Here is a 7,416-nt window from a genome sequence, read left to right on the forward strand (position 1 = left end):
GGGGGGGTTAAAGAGGGGGTCGGAACCATGAAATGTCAGACAGGCACAGCATCCAGATAAAAACGAGGTCAAGAGATATCAGCGAAACACTGAATGACCACAGACAAAGACATGTTATCAGCCAGCCTGCCCTCTCCTCTGGGCTCGACTGCTCCACACTGGCGCTGTCAGAGCTGGAGAAGATCATACCAACAAGTAAGTGATTGTAGGAGGTCGAGCTCTTCTTATCTCCTTTCATTCTGGAGTTCGTCACGAGACATACCACTAACCAGAAAGACTATCTTCACTGTGAAAGCATGTGATGGAAGGATAGGGGGAGGAATGTGAAGGAGAGAAGATTTGGCCTGCATATATAATGTCCCATTCCCTCTCCCCCACTTTCTTAAAGACAAAAAGGTCCCACAAAAATATTTCACAGGTCAATGGTGGCCCTAGTACCATGGTCATTCTCAGCAAATAGAGACATCTGTGACATAAGAAAATTTAGCAATTAAAGGGAAAAAAACCCAGGGTTGGTTCATGTACCCCCAATATTCAGACCAGTGATATTACTATTACTAAAGATTACTTTTTTATCTATAAATAACTGAGCAAATTCAGGTAGCATCACACAGTTTCTGTGTTCTTTGGAATAAATCACGATGGATGGATGGATGGATGGATGGATGGACGGACGGACAGATAGACAAACTATTATTTTCAAAACATGTTTTGCACCAACCTTTAATAGTACAATCAATATGTAAATGTTTTGGGGTTGAATATGCAAAACTAATAGGAAAATTATGAGTCTATCACTGAAAACTGAGAGTATTTTCTCAACATTGAAACTAATATCTAATCAACTCCTGACAAACACATGAATTATTATTTGAATTATCACCCAGTGAGTCATTTACACAACACAATACAATATTTATTTATAAAGCACATTTAAAAACAACCAAGGCTGACCAAAGTGCTGTACAGAACAGAAATAAATAAATAGAAATAAAACAACCAATAAAGAAACAGAAAACAATAGATAAACAAAAATTTTACCTAAGTCAAGGAGAATTAAAAGCCAAAGAAAATAAATAAGTCTTTAAAGAAGATTTGAAGGTGGAAACAGAGGGAGCTATGTAGAGAGGTAGACTGTTCCAAAGTTTTGGGCCTGCAGTCGCAAAAGCGCGATCGCCTCGTTTTTCAAGTCTGGATCTAGGAACAATGAGTAGACATCACTGGATCTCAGAGTTCTAGAAGGAGTGTAGGGACAGCAGATCGGTCAGGTACTGAGGGGCCCGTTTGTTTAGGGCTTTATAAACATAATACAATTTTAAAATCAATTCTAAATTTGACAGGTAGCCAGTGCAGTGTGGACAGAATAGGGGTGATCGACTCATACCTGCACGTCCCAGTGAGGAGTCTAGCAGCTGCGTTTTGCACTATAGCTGTAGACGGGAGAGGGAAGACTGAGAGAAACCAAAATAAAGTGAATTACATAGTCTAGTTGAGTTGTTACGAAAGCATGAATCACTGTTTGGAAGTTACACTGGGTTAAAAAAGGTTTCACTTTAGAGAATTGGCGAATATGAAAAAAGCATGATTTTACAACAGTACTGATCTGTTTATCACATTTTAGGTTGTGATCAAACAGAAAGCAGATTTCTAGCACATTGAGTTTCATAAGGGGCAAGAGAACCACGGTCAACATCAAGCACAGTTTTTCTTGGGCCCAAATATAATTATTTCAGTTTTATTTTCGTTTAAATTAAGAAAATTACTTGAAAGCCAAAGCTTAAGTTCATTTAAACAGGCCAACAGGAGTTGTAAACTATTTTTATCATTATGTTTTAAAGGAACACAGATCTGAGTATCATCAGCGTATAGATGAAAGGTATTTATTAATAAAAAGGTATTTATAAAAAATGGAAGCCAGAGGTAGCATGTACAGGGTAACCAATACCGGCCCGATAATTGATCCCTGTGGGACTCCACAGTTTAGAGGTACACTAGAGGAACACTGATGACCAATACTTTTACAGAATTTAACCATGTATTACTGTCTTTGAAAGGCTTTTGTCTTTCAAACACATTAAAATGTACAAATTATTTACTTGCAATGCAGGGATTCCCCAACTTTTTTGTCAGCTGAACCTCTTTGAAAATATTTATTTAAAATATACCCTTTTTAAATAAAATATACCCTTTTTAAATTTTTAAATAAGAGATTTTAAGTTAATAAGTTAGGTCAATAATAAAATGTAGTCAATAATAATAATAATAATAATAATACAAGTTCATGGCTCTCTGATGTTGGTTAATGGACATATGACATGCAGGTAAACAAAAAAAAGTGTTTTATTTTGATAGTTTTTATTTATTTATTTATAGCTTTTCGTTAAACTCACAAACCCCCTGCAAGTTCCATCATAAACCTCAGTCTGGCATAATGCAATATTTAATGCACATCATGTTGCTAATAACTGTCACGGTAGAGTGGCTGCAATAAAGCGCAGGACAATCGGAGAATACAAAAAACAGTCTTTCTTAAATCTAATAGGTAACAGGAGATCACTGAGGGAAATAAACACAACCATGTGTAACAGACAATACCGGACAAAGCATTAAGGAAACTAAGGTTTTAAATACACAAGGAGAATTAATCAGAATTAACCAGAACATAAACATGTGAAGGATTAAATGACAATCAAGGAAACTAACACATGCAAATGAGCACAAAGACAATTACACCCAAACACAAAGAAACTAAACAGAACTGTGACAATAACATAGAATAGAATATATTTTATTCTCATTGTATTTTTTTTATCATAAGTAATCAAGATTATATTACATTATGTGTAATGTAATACGTTACTAACTACAATTTGTAAGTAATCTACGCAGTACTGTACGCACACACACACACACACACACACACACACACACACACACACACACACACACACACACACACACACACACACACACACACACACACACACACACACACACACACACACACACACACACACACACACACACACACACACACACACACACACACACACACACACACACACACACACACACACACACACACACAATCAGTGAATAAGAATGATTTATGGATGATCATGTGACACCGAAGAGTAATGATGCTGAAAATTCAGCTTTGCCATCACAGGAATAAATTACATTTTAAAATATATATTCAAACAGAAAACAGATCATAAACGCAGCCTTGGTAAGCATTAGAGGCATTTTGCCCAGTAGTTCAGTAGGTTTCTTTCATCAGTATCTTTTTTATTCTTAAATTCACATCTAAGTAACAGTGACAAACAAATAGCCGTGTGTGTTAGAATGACTGACCACCAGCAGCTCAGAGCTATGATGAGATGACCTCCAGCAACTAAACCAGACCTCAACTTACTGATGTCTAACTATAGTCACCATCAGAAGACATTCCAGATCACAGACATGTGACAATCCTAAACGAAAGAGAACACAAACACAAATGCCCCATGGCAAGGACTGATGCTTTCATCATTTAATGCTACAATCCCCAATGAGTACGAGTCAAACAAACCCGACCCCGTTTTCCTCTCCACCACAACATTATTGACAGAAACTCAATGGTTTGTTACACAGAATTCCACATCAGCTAGCACAGCTAGGCTATGCACATATTTATAAAGCAATATCACATCATTCATTATGCGGTACTGTAAGCAGAAAAGGCTCCTGCTGCTCCTCATCCACATCTACACTATTCAATAATGCCGCTCATCAGAAGCACCTTCTGAGGGAAATATGATGAGCTTAGCCAGAGATGAATCGATCAAACCTTAATGAACACCTGGGTGGACCTCATTTATACAGAGAAAAAGCGAGAGAGCAAGAGGGAGAGAGAGAAATGTTTGGACTTACATCCATATATATTCTGAGTACCTGCATAAAGAATGACTTTAGAACCACATTTGCATTTCTTGAAGGAAATAACGGCGCTTGCGAGGAAGTAAACATTAGCAGCTAAAGGCAGTCGGGTCAAAGGCCACGTATCCAGAGATGAATGCCAGGGCTGAAAGCTCTATCAAGAGATTTGAAAAAATCATTTTAGTTTGTTAAAAAGCCAAGAGAGTTTACAAAAAAACAAAAAATACATAAAACACAAGGCTGAAATTATCTACATAACACCAGATGGAGATTACTGTGAAGTAGGAGAAATATGAGAGATTTAAATCCATGTTTTCCTAGCAAGCACTGTATTAATAATAGAAAATGTGCTATTAAATGAAAACAGGCTCATCTACTGTATGAACTTCAGGAAATGAAGTTTCAGATGAAACCGAGAACTTAAGGAAAAACACTAGAAAGACCAAAGCCTTTGTAACCGCTGAAGACTAACTACAGTAGATAAATGATTCATGAATACACAGCTTTCTGGAAAACTCATATCTGGCTAGTCTAGTAATGTTGCACAATGATTGTTAAACTGTATGATTAACTGATTTCTTTGCTATATTTTTGTGTCTCTTACAACCTACCGTCTCTTTCTTCTCTCTTAATAAAATAATTTTGACCTAAATCAATATTTCATGTCCATATTTATTTATCAGCTAAGTAGCTGTGTAATAAGTTGGATAATGCAGTCAGATGGTCATTATCACAAAACAAAACCCTTTTAGGATGAAACAAGATTCATCTCAACACCCATTGGGGTTTATTTTGTGATAATGGGCAACTGACTACATTATTAAACAAACTAATATTTGTTATAAATTATAAATATTACACATTGTTTGTTTGTAATATATTTTGAAATGCAATTTATTCCTGTGATGGTAAAGGCAAATTTTCCGCAGTCATTACTCCAGTCTACATAATAATGATAATATTAACATTATAAATATTAATTAAGCATTTTACCGACCCCAAACCTTTGAATGGAATATACTGTATATATTCTAGCATATTTAAATGGATGTATGAGCGGCTATCTTGTCATCACTTTTCCAAAAATCTTAATTTGTTTGCAATGTTTTTGCAAACCTTGACTGGGCACATGAGGGACAGAGAGGCAAAGAGCAATCCAGGAGAAAGATGAACCTTTGAACATTGTATTTTAGCCATCCCATGAGAAAATACAAGCAGATCCATGATGCAGTGCCTGTCCAAGGACAAGAATAGCGGGCAGACAGCAGAAATAAGCCCTGTAGCAGCAGCAGCAGCGCAGAAAGAGTGCCGACAGAGTCAGTCTGCGGCCACACACATCAGCTTATTCACACACACCTGCTGGTGAGCGCACAGTCGCTGAACATTGATTCTGGCTCCACCTAGTCACACTCAGTGTAAAAAAAAAAAATTGCTATACAGTCAAAATGAAATTACAACACTAGCCCCGCTGCGCTGTCAAATTAAAATCCCATAAAAGGCAGAGTGTTGTGGCTGACCAGAGCTTCCTGCAGGGTGAAGGCTGTTGCACTGCTGATCTCTGAAATAAGAGGAAGACATCTGAACTCTCACTGGGACCAACCTGGATCAGAAATTGTGTTTTTAAAGGCAAAAAATGTGTTAGATGAAACTCTGAAGTTTAGGACTATGTGTTGGCCAATCGGAGAGTCGCAAGGTCAAATCCCAGTTGCAGTCGACATTGAATTATACCTCCAAGCGACGACAGAAAAACGGCAGATAGAGAGCTTATCCACCTTTATATGTAATCTCTCATGTACTATTACATAACATGGTTACACTTTATTTGCAACTTCAACTAACTCTCATTAATTTGCAACTACGTCAACTAACTCTTATTAGATTATTAGTAGACGGTTAGGGTTAGGAGAATAAGTTGACATGTATTTACAAATTCAATATTGACAGTAGACCATCAAAATAAAGTGTTAGTGGATATTAACCATTGCAAAGTTACTTATAGTTAGTAGAATGTCTAAAGTGGACTATTGAAATAAAGTGTTATCAATAATATGAATTAGTGGTATATATTATAATAGGTGCTGGATAATTTCATATTTATTAAGCTACCACATTAGAAGTTGTAATTAGTGTGTGTTGCTGCCTGTTCTGCTGTCCTGTATTTTGATCATCATTAAACCTTCGTATTGAAAAGAAACCTTCATCTTCTTCTGTCTTCAACCACCCGCGTCCCGTGACAAGAAGCTTGTGCTTGAAGCAAAGAACATAGACCATCTTTCTTTCAGCAAGGAAGTTGCTTTATGCTTTAGAAGACAAACATTGTGTTGCAATCATTTTGAAAACAAAAACTTTCACCTTAAAGGTTGTATCAGCGATTGTGGGTGACATCACTTCTGTTTGTGTTTGAAGCGAGATCCCAAACAAACCAAGTTAGCTCACCCCTCCCTCCCGTTTCGTGCATCATGAAAAAAAAAACGATCATGCACGCGCATTTCTTAGCTAGAGCTACCCAATTTAGTCGAGCTTCGCTCATATTATTTCAAGAAGGATATTTTCACACACAGTTCACATCCAAACAAGTCAGCACTAGCAGCTACCGTACTCACCTGTCCAGAAGAAACAGTGCAACCTCGGCGTCCGATTAAAAAATAATAATATTTTTTTACTTTAATTTCTTTCCACCGTTCAAAAGCCTTCCCGACAACTATACGTGTCTTGGAATAAACACGATGGTATTCCCTCGCCCTAATCCTCCTCCTCTTGGGGATTGACTCAGCCATGTTCAATTTCTCTTGTTGATAGACGCTGGCTTCTTCTTCAGCTCCGACTTCGCGTGCAGCCGTCACCGTTCACGAGCGCAAAACCTCACAACACCCAGCCCCTGTCAGTGATTGGTTGGAACACTGTTTATTTTGGTTTTGAGTGGTTGGTGAAACCAATTCGCCTTTGGCTAAGCCACGCCCTAGAATGTAGATTGACCAATCACAGCGCAGCCAAGAACGAGCTCCCACAGAGGTCCGACACTTTTTCACAGCGCTCCAATGACTTTAACACAGTCGTCTCATATTTTTGATCTCGGCAGGCTGTTACCGTCGTAGTTTTATCAAAAATATGGTTAAACGATGTGCCTGGGGCATTTGTAACAAAGATACGCGTTTCCCAGAGAGGTTGGAGGGGGTGTCCGTTTTTTCCCCTTCCCAAAACCGAAGTAAAATCCTGACAAGTGTCGTTTTTGTATTTAAACTGTGTGGACATCCTCACAGTCAGCGAAACCCCTCAAGGATCAACAAGCACACTTTTGTGTGCTCTATTTTTGCTTTTAACCTTACTGTGAAGTTATAACAGTTACTAGTTAGACAGTTTTATGCTGTTTAGGTTATGATTTCGGTTCTCTACCCTAAATGTTGATACGCTAGCACACGCTGCTAATAAATACAACTTTATACTCGCGTAGTCCGTTTGCTTTGTAATAGCGATTATAGAAGTGAATAGAGACCTACC

This window comes from Phoxinus phoxinus (assembly GCF_949152265.1).
Source record: "Phoxinus phoxinus genome assembly, chromosome: 6".
NCBI classification, from domain to species: Eukaryota; Metazoa; Chordata; class Actinopteri; order Cypriniformes; family Leuciscidae; genus Phoxinus; species Phoxinus phoxinus.